Genomic DNA, 13,747 nt, shown 5'->3' on the forward strand with positions numbered 1-13,747 from the left:
GAATCCTACCCACTGGTGAGAGATCTGCTATAGGGGACGTTTCCCTATAATCATCATTACCAGTGTGTGACTTAATATGAAGCAGAGGCTGGAGAATCCTGCCCACTGGTGAGAGATCTGCTACAGGGGACGTTTCCCTATTATCATTACCAGTTTGTGACTTAATATGAAGCAGAGGCTGGAGAATCCTACCCACTGGTGAGAGGTCTCCTATAGGGGACGTTTCCCTATTATCATCATCATTACCAGTGTATGACTTAATATGAAGCAGAGGCTGGAGAATCCTACCCACTGGTGAGAGATCTCCTACAGGGGACGTTTCCCTATTATCATTACCAGTGTGTGACTTAATATGAAGCAGAGGCTGGAGAATCCTACCCACTGGTGAGAGATCTGCTACAGGGGACGTTTCCCTATTATCATCATTACCAGTGTATGACTTAATATGAAGCAGATGCTGGAGAATCCTACCCACTGGTGAGAGATCTGCTACAGGGGACGTTTCCCTATTATCATCATCATTACCAGTGTATGACTTAATATGAAGCAGAGGCTGAAGAATCCTACCCACTGGTGAGAGATCTCCTACAGGGGACGTTTCCCTATTATCATCATTACCAGTGTGTGACTTAATATGAAGCAGAGGCTGGAGAATCCTACCCACTGGTGAGAGATCTGCTACAGGGGACGTTTCCCTATTATCATCATTACCAGTGTATGACTTAATATGAAGCAGATGCTGGAGAATCCTACCCACTGGTGAGAGATCTGCTACAGGGGACGTTTCCCTATTATCATCATCATTACCAGTGTGTGACTTAATATGAAGCAGAGCCTGGAGAATCCTACCCACTGGTGAGAGATCTGCTACAGGGGACGTTTCCCTATTATCATCATCATTACCAGTGTGTGACTTAATATGAAGCAGAGCCTGGAGAATCCTACCCACTGGTGAGAGATCTCCTATAGGGGACGTTTCCCTATTTTCATCATTACCAGTGTATGACTTAATATGAAGCAGAGCCTGGGGAATCCTACCCACTGGTGAGAGATCTCCTACAGGGGACGTTTCCCTATTTTCATCATTACCAGTGTTTGACTTAATATGAAACAGAGGCTGGAGAATCCTCCCCACTGGTGAGAGATCTCCTACAGGGGACGTTTCCCTATTATCATCATTACCAGTTTGTGACTTAATATGAAGCAGAGGCTGGAGAATCCTACCCACTGGTGATAGATCTCCTACAGGGAACGTTTCCCTATTATCATCATTACCAGTGTATGACTTAATATGAAGCAGAAACTGGAGAATCCTCCCCACTGGTGAGAGATCTGCTACAGGGGACGTTTCCCTATTATCATCATTACCAGTGTGTTACTTAATATGAAGCAGAGCCTGGAGAATCCTACCCACTGGTGAGAGATCTGCTACAGGGGACGTTTCCCTATTATCATTACCAGTGTGTGACTTAATATGAAGCAGATGCTGGAGAATCCTGCCCACTGGTGAGAGATCTCCTACAGGGGACGTTTCCCTATTATCATCATTACCAGTGTGTGACTTAATATGAAGCAGATGCTGGAGAATCCTGCCCACTGGTGAGAGATCTCCTACAGGGGACGTTTCCCTATTATCATCATTACCAGTGTGTGACTTAATATGAAGCAGATGCTGGAGAATCCTGCCCACTGGTGAGAGATCTCCTACAGGGGACGTTTCCCTATTATCATCATTACCAGTGTGTGACTTAATATGAAGCAGATGCTGGAGAATCCTGCCCACTGGTGAGAGATCTGCTACAGGGGACGTTTCCCTATTATCATCATTACCAGTGTGTGACTTAATATGAAGCAGAGGCTGGAGAATCCTGCCCACTGGTGAGAGATCTGCTACAGGGGACGTTTCCCTATTATCATCATTACCAGTGTATGACTTAATATGAAGCAGAGGCTGGAGAATCCTACCCACTGGTGAGAGATCTGCTACAGGGGACGTTTTCCTATTATCATCATTACCAGTGTATGACTTAATATGAAGCAGAGCCTGGAGAATCCTACCCACTGGTGAGAGATCTCCTACAGGGGACGTTTCCCTATTATCATTACCAGTTTGTGACATAATATGAAGCAGAGGCTGGAGAATCCTACCCACTTGTGAGAGATCTGCTACAGGGGACGTTTCCCTATTATCATCATTACCAGTGTATGACTTAATATGAAGCAGAAACTGGAGAATCCTCCCCACTGGTGAGAGATCTGCTACAGGGGACGTTTCCCTATTATCATCATTACCAGTGTGTGACTTAATATGAAGCAGAGGCTGGAGAATCCTGCCCACTGGTGAGAGATCTGCTACAGGGGACGTTTCCCTATTATCATCATTACCAGTGTGTGACTTAATATGAAGCAGAGGCTGGAGAATCCTACCCACTGGTGAGAGATCTGCTACAGGGGACGTTTTCCTATTATCATCATTACCAGTGTGTGACTTAATATGAAGCAGAGGCTGGAGAATCCTACCCACTGGTGAGAGATCTCCAACAGGGGACGTTTCCCTATTATCATCATTACCAGTGTGTGACTTAATATGAAGCAGAGCCTGGAGAATCCTACCCACTGGTGAGAGATCTCCTACAGGGGACGTTTCCCTATTATCATTACCAGTGTGTGACTTAATATGAAGCAGAGGCTGGAGAATCCTACCCACTGGTGAGAGATCTGCTACAGGGGACGTTTCCCTATTATCATCATTACCAGTGTGTGACTTAATATGAAGCAGATGCTGGAGAATCCTACCCACTGGTGAGAGATCTGCTACAGGGGACGTTTCCCTATTATCATTACCAGTGTGTGACTTAATATGAAGCAGAGGCTGGAGAATCCTACCCACTAGTGAGAGATCTGCTATAGGGGACGTTTCCCTATTATCATCATTACCAGTGTGTGACTTAATATGAAGCAGAGGCTGGAGAATCCTGCCCACTGGTGAGAGATCTGCTACAGGGGACGTTTCCCTATTATCATCATTACCAGTGTATGACTTAATATGAAGCAGAGGCTGGAGAATACTGCCCACTGGTGAGAGATCTGCTACAGGGGACGTTTCCCTATTATCATTACCAGTTTGTGACTTAATATGAAGCAGAGGCTGGAGAATCCTACCCACTGGTGAGAGGTCTCCTATAGGGGACGTTTCCCTATTATCATCATTACCAGTGTGTGACTTAATATGAAGCAGAGGCTGGAGAATCCTACCCACTGGTGAGAGATCTCCTACAGGGGACGTTTCCCTATTATCATCATTACCAGTGTGTGACTTAATATGAAGCAGAGGCTGGAGAATCCTACCCACTGGTGAGAGATCTGCTACAGGGGACGTTTCCCTATTATCATCATTACCAGTGTGTGACTTAATATGAAGCAGAGGCTGGAGAATCTTACCCACTGGTGAGAGGTCTCCTATAGGGGACGTTTCCCTATTATCATCATTACCAGTGTATGACTTAATATGAAGCAGAGGCTGGAGAATCCTGCCCACTGGTGAGAGATCTGCTATAGGGGACGTTTCCCTATTATCATTACCAGTGTGTGACTTAATATGAAGCAGAGGCTGGAGAATCCTACCCACTGGTGAGAGATCTGCTACAGGGGACGTTTCCCTATTATCATCATTACCAGTGTGTGACTTAATATGAAGCAGAGGCTGGAGAATCCTGCCCACTGGTGAGAGATCTGCTACAGGGGACGTTTCCCTATTATCATCATTACCAGTGTGTGACTTAATATGAAGCAGAGGCTGGAGAATCCTACCCACTGGTGAGAGATCTGCTACAGGGGACGTTTCCCTATTATCATCATTGCCAGTGTGTGACTTAATATGAAGCAGAGCCTGGAGAATCCTCCCCACTGGTGAGAGATCTGCTACAGGGGACGTTTCCCTATTGTCATTACCAGTGTGTGACTTAATATGAAGCAGAGGCTGGAGAATCCTGCCCACTGGTGAGAGATCTGCTACAGGGGACGTTTCCCTATTATCATCATTACCAGTGTATGACTTAATATGAAGCAGAGCCTGGAGAATCCTACCCACTGGTGAGAGATCTGCTACAGGGGAAGTTTCCCTATTATCATTGCCAGTGTGTGACTTAATATGAAGCAGATGCTGGAGAATCCTACCCACTGGTGAGAGATCTCCTACAGGGGACGTTTCCATATTATCATTACCAGTGTATGACTTAATATGAAGCAGAGGCTGGAGAATCCTACCCACTGTTGAGAGATCTGCTACAGGGGACGTTTCCCTATTATCATCATTACCAGTGTGTGACTTAATATGAAACAGAGGCTGGAGAATCCTCCCCACTGGTGAGAGATCTCCTACAGGGGACGTTTCCCTATTATCATCATTACCAGTGTGTGACTTAATATGAAGCAGAGGCTGGAGAATCCTACCCACTGGTGAGAGATCTGCTACAGGGGACGTTTCCCTATTATCATCATTACCAGTGTGTGACTTAATATGAAGCAGAGGCTGGAGAATCTTACCCACTGGTGAGAGGTCTCCTATAGGGGACGTTTCCCTATTATCATCATTACCAGTGTATGACTTAATATGAAGCAGAGGCTGGAGAATCCTGCCCACTGGTGAGAGATCTGCTATAGGGGACGTTTCCCTATTATCATCATTACCAGTGTATGACTTAATATGAAGCAGAGGCTGGAGAATCCTACCCACTGGTGAGAGATCTGCTACAGGGGACGTTTCCCTATTGTCATTACCAGTGTGTGACTTAATATGAAGCAGAGGCTGGAGAATCCTGCCCACTGGTGAGAGATCTGCTACAGGGGACGTTTCCCTATTATCATCATTACCAGTGTATGACTTAATATGAAGCAGAGCCTGGAGAATCCTACCCACTGGTGAGAGATCTGCTACAGGGGAAGTTTCCCTATTATCATTGCCAGTGTGTGACTTAATATGAAGCAGATGCTGGAGAATCCTACCCACTGGTGAGAGATCTCCTACAGGGGACGTTTCCATATTATCATTACCAGTGTATGACTTAATATGAAGCAGAGGCTGGAGAATCCTACCCACTGGTGAGAGGTCTCCTATAGGGGACGTTTCCCTATTATCATCATTACCAGTGTATGACTTAATATGAAGCAGAGGCTGGAGAATCCTACCCACTGGTGAGAGATCTGCTACAGGGGACGTTTCCCTATCATCATTACCAGTGTGTGACTTAATATGAAGCAGAGGCTGGAGAATCCTACCCACTGGTGAGAGATCTGCTACAGGGGACGTTTCCCTATTATCATTGCCAGTGTGTGACTTAATATGAAGCAGAGGCTGGAGAATCCTACCCACTGGTGAGAGATCTGCTACAGGGGACGTTTCCCTATTATCATTGCCAGTGTGTGACTTAATATGAAGCAGAGGCTGGAGAATCCTACCCACTGGTGAGAGATCTGCTACAGGGGACGTTTCCCTATTATCATTACCAGTGTGTGACTTAATATGAAGCAGAGGCTGGAGAATCCTACCCACTAGTGAGAGATCTGCTATAGGGGACGTTTCCCTATTATCATCATTGCCAGTGTATGACTTAATATGAAGCAGAGGCTGGAGAATCCTCCCCACTGGTGAGAGATCTCCTACAGGGGACGATTCCCTATTATCATCATTACCAGTGTATGACTTAATATGAAGCAGATGCTGGAGAATCCTACCCACTGGTGAGAGATCTCCTACAGGGGACGATTCCCTATTATCATCATTACCAGTGTATGACTTAATATGAAGCAGAGGCTGGAGAATCCTACCCACTGGTGAGAGATCTGCTACAGGGGACGTTTCCCTATTTTCATCATTACCAGTGTGTGACTTAATATGAAGCAGAGGCTGGAGAATCCTCCCCACTGGTGAGAGATCTCCTACAGGGGACGTTTCCCTATTATCATCATTACCAGTTTGTGACTTAATATGAAGCAGAGGCTGGAGAATCCTCCCCACTGGTGAGAGATCTGCTACAGGGGACGTTTCCCTATAATCATCATTACCAGTGTGTGACTTAATATGAAGCAGAGGCTGGAGAATCCTCCCCACTGGTGAGAGATCTCCTACAGGGGACGTTTCCCTATTATCATTATTACCAGTGTGTGACTTAATATGAAGCAGAGGCTGGAGAATCCTGCCCACTGGTGAGAGATCTGCTACAGGGGACGTTTCCCTATTATTATCATTACCAGTGTGTGACTTAATATGAAGCAGAGGCTGGAGAATCCTACCCACTGGTGAGAGATCTGCTACAAGGGACGTTTCCCTATTATCATCATTACCAGTGTGTGACTTAATATGAAACAGAGGCTGGAGAATCCTACCCACTGGTGAGAGATCTGCTACAGGGGACGTTTCCCTATTATCATTACCAGTGTGTGACTTAATATGAAGCAGAGGCTGGAGAATCCTACCCACTGGTGAGAGATCTGCTACAGGGGACGTTTCCCTATTATCATTACCAGTGTGTGACTTAATATGAAGCAGAGGCTGGAGAATCCTACCCACTGGTGAGAGATCTGCTACAGGGGACATTTCCCTATTATCATCATTGCCAGTGTGTGACTTAATATGAAGCAGAGGCTGGAGAATCCTACCCACTGGTGAGAGATCTGCTACAGGGGACGTTTCCCTATTATCATCATTGCCAGTGTGTGACTTAATATGAAGCAGAGGCTGGAGAATCCTACCCACTGGTGAGAGATCTGCTACAGGGGACGTTTCCCTATTATCATCATTACCAGTGTGTGACTTAATATGAAGCAGAGGCTGGAGAATCCTACCCACTGGTGAGAGATCTCCTACAGGGGACGTTTCCCTATTATCATCATTACCAGTGTGTGACTTAATATGAAGCAGAGGCTGGAGAATCCTACCCACTAGTGAGAGATCTCCTACAGGGGACGTTTCCCTATTATCATCATTACCAGTGTGTGACTTAATATGAAGCAGATGCTGGAGAATCCTACCCACTGGTGAGAGATCTGCTACAGGGGACGTTTCCCTATTATTATCATTACCAGTGTGTGACTTAATATGAAGCAGAGGCTGGAGAATCCTACCCACTGGTGAGAGATCTGCTACAGGGGACGTTTCCCTATTATCATTACCAGTGTGTGACTTAATATGAAGCAGAGGCTGGAGAATCCTGCCCACTGGTGAGAGATCTGCTACAGGGGACGTTTCCCTATTATCATCATCATTACCAGTGTGTGACTTAATATGAAGCAGAGCCTGGAGAATCCTACCCACTGGTGAGAGATCTGCTACAGGGGACGTTTCCCTATTATCATTACCAGTTTGTGACTTAATATGAAGCAGAGGCTGGAGAATCCTACCCACTAGTGAGAGATCTGCTACAGGGGACGTTTCCCTATTATCATCATTACCAGAGTGTGACTTAATATGAAGCAGAGGCTGGAGAATCCTACCCACTGGTGAGAGATCTGCTACAGGGGACGTTTCCCTATTATCATTACCAGTGTGTGACTTAATATGAAGCAGAGGCTGGAGAATCCTACCCACTGGTGAGAGATCTGCTACAGGGGATGTTTCCCTATAATCATCATTACCAGTGTGTGACTTAATATGAAGCAGAGGCTGGAGAATCCTACCCACTGGTGAGAGGTCTCCTACAGGGGACGTTTCCCTATTATCATCATTACCAGTGTGTGACTTAATATGAAGCAGAGGCTGGAGAATCCTACCCACTGGTGAGAGATCTGCTACAGGGGACGTTTCACTATTATCATCATTACCAGTGTGTGACTTAATATGAAGCAGAGGCTGGAGAATCCTGCCCACTGGTGAGAGATCTGCTACAGGGGACGTTTCCCTATTATTATCATTACCAGTGTGTGACTTAATATGAAACAGAGGCTGGAGAATCCTACCCACTGGTGAGAGATCTGCTACAGGAGACGTTTCCCTATTATCATCATTACCAGTGTGTGACTTAATATGAAGCAGAGGCTGGAGAATCCTACCCACTGGTGAGAGATCTCCTACAGGGGACGTTTCCCTATTATCATCATTACCAGTGTGTGACTTAATATGAAGCAGAGGCTGGAGAATCCTACCCACTGGTGAGAGATCTGCTACAGGGGACGTTTCCCTATTATCATCATTGCCAGTGTGTGACTTAATATGAAGCAGAGGCTGGAGAATCCTACCCACTGGTGAGAGATCTGCTACAGGGGACGTTTCCCTATTATCATCATTACCAGTGTATGACTTAATATGAAGCAGAGGCTGGAGAATCCTACCCACTGGTGAGAGATCTGCTACAGGGGACGTTTCCCTATTATCATCATTGCCAGTGTGTGACTTAATATGAAGCAGAGGCTGGAGAATCCTACCCACTGGTGAGAGATCTGCTACAGGGGACGTTTCCCTATTATCATCATTACCAGTGTGTGACTTAATATGAAGCAGAGCCTGGAGAATCCTCCCCACTGGTGAGAGATCTGCTACAGGGGACGTTTCCCTATTATCATCATTACCAGTGTATGACTTAATATGAAGCAGAGCCTGGAGAATCCTACCCACTAGTGAGAGATCTGCTACAGGGGACGTTTCCCTATTATCATCATTACCAGTGTGTGACTTAATATGAAGCAGAGCCTGGAGAATCCTAGCCACTGGTGAGAGATCTCCTACAGGGGACGTTTCCCTATTTTCATCATTACCAGTGTATGACTTAATATGAAGCAGAGCCTGGAGAATCCTACCCACTAGTGAGAGATCTGCTACAGGGGACGTTTCCCTATTATCATTGCCAGTGTGTGACTTAATATGAAGCAGAGGCTGGAGAATCCTACCCACTGGTAAGAGGTCTCCTATAGGGGACGTTTCCCTATTATCATCATTACCAGTGTATGACTTAATATGAAGCAGAGGCTGGAGAATCCTACCCACTGGTGAGAGATCTGCTACAGGGGACGTTTCCCTATCATCATTACCAGTGTGTGACTTAATATGAAGCAGAGGCTGGAGAATCCTACCCACTGGTGAGAGATCTGCTACAGGGGACGTTTCCCTATTATCATTGCCAGTGTGTGACTTAATATGAAGCAGAGGCTGGAGAATCCTGCCCACTGGTGAGAGATCTGCTACAGGGGACGTTTCCCTATTATCATTACCAGTTTGTGACTTAATATGAAGCAGAGCCTGGAGAATCCTACCCACTGGTGAGAGATCTGCTACAGGGGACGTTTCCCTATTATCATTACCAGTTTGTGACTTAATATGAAGCAGAGGCTGGAGAATCCTACCCACTAGTGAGAGATCTGCTACAGGGGATGTTACAGAAGCATTAGTTATTTTGTTGTGAAGAGCTTATTTCCCAGCAGCAATGCCTGAACCAGCAAGCCAGCGCCTAAGAAGGGCTCCAAGAAAACCGTAACAAGTATCATTTCATAAAGAGTTAACTCTTTTTTTTCAGCTTTTAGAAACTATTGCCTAAATACACATTTTTGCTGGCCTCAGCTCTAAGTTTAGGGATAACCAATCCCATTGTCTAATCACCTCTGGAGCCAGACTGCTAATTGATAAGATGAACTTGTAAACTTGTTATCTTAAGTACTGTAATCCTATTGTGGCCTGTCAAAGGACAGTGCTCTCTATCTAAATGTGTGATGGGGGATTTTGTGCTTCCCCCCCCTCTCCCCCTGGGAGTGCCCTGTGTGCATGTAACCTTAATAAAAAGCAGGCTGGGCATCCCAGTGCTGAGTTCTTGTTTGACCCTCAATCGCAGCGTTGACTCGTTTTTGTGGGCAGAAGGGTATCCTAGCTGTATTACAGCTAAGGGAGATTATTCTATATTTGCGAGACTCATATAGAATACTATGGAAAGCAGCTTCTCCCCTCTTTAGCAATAGGGATCCAGGCTACTAAGCGGTCCATCTCTCAGCGAGACTAAGGGTAACCGTAACAGGGGACGTTTCCCTATTATCATCATTACCAGTGTGTGACTTAATATGAAGCAGAGGCTGGAGAATCCTACCCACTGGTGAGAGATCTGCTACAGGGGACGTTTCCCTATAATCATCATTACCAGTGTGTGACTTAATATGAAGCAGAGGCTGGAGAATCCTCCCCACTGGTGAGAGATCTCTACAGGGGACGTTTCCCTATTATCATTATTACCAGTGTGTGACTTAATATGAAGCAGAGGCTGGAGAATCCTGCCCACTGGTGAGAGATCTGCTACAGGGGACGTTTCCCTATTATCATCATTACCAGTGTGTGACTTAATATGAAGCAGAGGCTGGAGAATCCTACCCACTGGTGAGAGATCTGCTATAGGGGACGTTTCCCTATTATCATTGCCAGTGTGTGACTTAATATGAAGCAGAGGCTGGAGAATCCTACCCACTGGTGAGAGATCTGCTACAGGGGACGTTTCCCTATTATCATCATTACCAGTGTGTGACTTAATATGAAGCAGAGGCTGGAGAATCCTGCCCACTGGTGAGAGATCTCCTACAGGGGACGTTTCCCTATTATCATTACCAGTGTGTGACTTAATATGAAGCAGAGGCTGGAGAATCCTACCCACTGGTGAGAGATCTGCTACAGGGGACGTTTCCCTATTATCATCATTACCAGTGTGTGACTTAATATGAAGCAGAGGCTGGAGAATCCTAGCCACTGGTGAGAGATCTGCTACAGGGGACGTTTCCCTATTATCATTACCAGTGTGTGACTTAATATGAAGCAGAGGCTGGAGAATCCTCCCCACTGGTGAGAGATCTGCTACAGGGGACGTTTCCCTATTATCATCATTACCAGTGTGTGACTTAATATGAAGCAGAGGCTGGAGAATCCTGCCCACTGGTGAGAGATCTGCTACAGGGGACGTTTCCCTATTATCATCATTACCAGTGTATGACTTAATATGAAGCAGAGGCTGGAGAATCCTACCCACTGGTGAGAGATCTGCTACAGGGGACGTTTCCCTATTATCATCATTACCAGTGTGTGACTTAATATGAAGCAGAGGCTGGAGAATCCTACCCACTGGTGAGAGATCTGCTACAGGGGACGTTTCCCTATTATCATCATTACCAGTGTGTGACTTAATATGAAGCAGAGGCTGGAGAATCCTACCCACTGGTGAGAGATCTGCTACAGGGGACGTTTCCCTATTATCATCATTACCAGTGTGTGACTTAATATGAAGCAGAGGCTGGAGAATCCTACCCACTGGTGAGAGATCTGCTACAGGGGACGTTTCCCTATTATCATTACCAGTGTATGACTTAATATGAAGCAGAGGCTGGAGAATCCTCCCCACTGGTGAGAGATCTCCTACAGGGGACGTTTCCCTATTATCATCATTACCAGTTTGTGACTTAATATGAAGCAGAGCCTGGAGAATCCTACCCACTGGTGAGAGATCTGCTACAGGGGACATTTCCCTATTATCATCATTACCAGTGTGTGACTTAATATGAAGCAGAGCCTGGAGAATCCTACCCACTGGTGAGAGATCTGCTACAGGGGACGTTTCCCTATTATTATCATTACCAGTGTGTGACTTAATATGAAGCAGAGGCTGGAGAATCCTACCCACTGGTGAGAGATCTGCTACAGGGGACGTTTCCCTATTATCATCATTACCAGTGTGTGACTTAATATGAAGCAGAGGCTGGAGAATCCTACCCACTGGTGAGAGATCTGCTACAGGGGACGTTTCCCTATTATCATTACCAGTGTGTGACTTAATATGAAGCAGAGGCTGGAGAATCCTGCCCACTGGTGAGAGATCTGCTACAGGGGACGTTTCCCTATTATCATCATTACCAGTGTGTGACTTAATATGAAGCAGAGGCTGGAGAATCCTACCCACTGGTGAGAGATCTGCTACAGGGGACGTTTCCCTATTATCATCATTACCAGTGTGTGACTTAATATGAAGCAGAGGCTGGAGAATCCTACCCACTGGTGAGAGATCTCCTACAGGGGACGTTTCCCTATTATCATCATTACCAGTGTGTGACTTAATATGAAGCAGAGGCTGGAGAATCCTGCCCACTGGTGAGAGATCTGCTACAGGGGACGTTTCCCTATCATCATTACCAGTGTGTGACTTAATATGAAGCAGAGGCTGGAGAATCCTACCCACTGGTGAGAGATCTGCTACAGGGGACGTTTCCCTATTATCATCATTACCAGTGTGTGACTTAATATGAAGCAGAGCCTGGAGAATCCTCCCCACTGGTGAGAGATCTGCTACAGGGGACGTTTCCCTATTATCATTACCAGTTTGTGACTTAATATGAAGCAGAGGCTGGAGAATCCTACCCACTGGTGAGAGATCTGCTACAGGGGACGTTTCCCTATTATCATCATTACCAGTGTGTGACTTAATATGAAGCAGAGCCTGGAGAATCCTCCCCACTGGTGAGAGATCTGCTACAGGGGACGTTTCCCTATTATCATTACCAGTTTGTGACTTAATATGAAGCAGAGGCTGGAGAATCCTACCCACTAGTGAGAGATCTGCTATAGGGGACGTTTCCCTATTATCATCATTACCAGTGTGTGACTTAATATGAAGCAGAGGCTGGAGAATCCTACCCACTGGTGAGAGATCTGCTACAGGGGACGTTTCCCTATTATAATCATTACCAGTGTGTGACTTAATATGAAGCAGAGGCTGGAGAATCCTACCCACTGGTGAGAGATCTCCTACAGGGGACGTTTCCCTATTATCATCATTACCAGTGTGTGACTTAATATGAAGCAGATGCTGGAGAATCCTACCCACTGGTGAGAGATCTCCTACAGGGGATGTTTCCCTATTATCATCATTACCAGTGTGTGACTTAATATGAAGCAGAGGCTGGAGAATCCTCCCCACTGGTGAGAGATCTGCTACAGGGGACGTTTCCCTATTATCATCATTACCAGTGTATGACTTAATATGAAGCAGAGGCTGGAGAATCCTCCCCACTGGTGAGAGATCTGCTACAGGGGACGTTTCCCTATTATCATTACCAGTGTATGACTTAATATGAAGCAGAGGCTGGAGAATCCTGCCCACTGGTGAGAGATCTGCTACAGGGGACGTTTCCCTATTATCATCATTACCAGTGTATGACTTAATATGAAGCAGAGCCTGGAGAATCCTACCCACTGGTGATAGATCTGCTACAGGGGACGTTTCACTATTATCATCATTACCAGTGTATGACTTAATATGAAGCAGAGGCTGGAGAATCCTACCCACTAGTGAGAGATCTGCTACAGGGGACGTTTCCCTATTATCATTACCAGTGTGTGACTTAATATGAAGCAGAGGCTGGAGAATCCTGCCCACTGGTGAGAGATCTGCTACAGGGGACGTTTCCCTATTATCATCATTACCAGTGTATGACTTAATATGAAGCAGAAGCTGGAGAATCCTACCCACTGGTGAGAGATCTGCTACAGGGGACGTTTCCCTATTATCATCATTACCAGTGTATGACTTAATATGAAGCAGAGCCTGGAGAATCCTACCCACTGGTGAGAGATCTCCTACAGGGGACGTTTCCCTATTATCATCATTACCAGTGTGTGACTTAATATGAAGCAGAGGCTGGAGAATCCTACCCACTAGTGAGAGATCTGCTACAGGGGACGTTTCCCTATTATCATTACCAGTGTGTGACTTAATATGAAGCAGAGGCTGGAGAATCC

The sequence above is a fragment of the Bombina bombina genome, chromosome 8 (genome assembly GCF_027579735.1).
Source record: "Bombina bombina isolate aBomBom1 chromosome 8, aBomBom1.pri, whole genome shotgun sequence".
NCBI classification, from domain to species: Eukaryota; Metazoa; Chordata; class Amphibia; order Anura; family Bombinatoridae; genus Bombina; species Bombina bombina.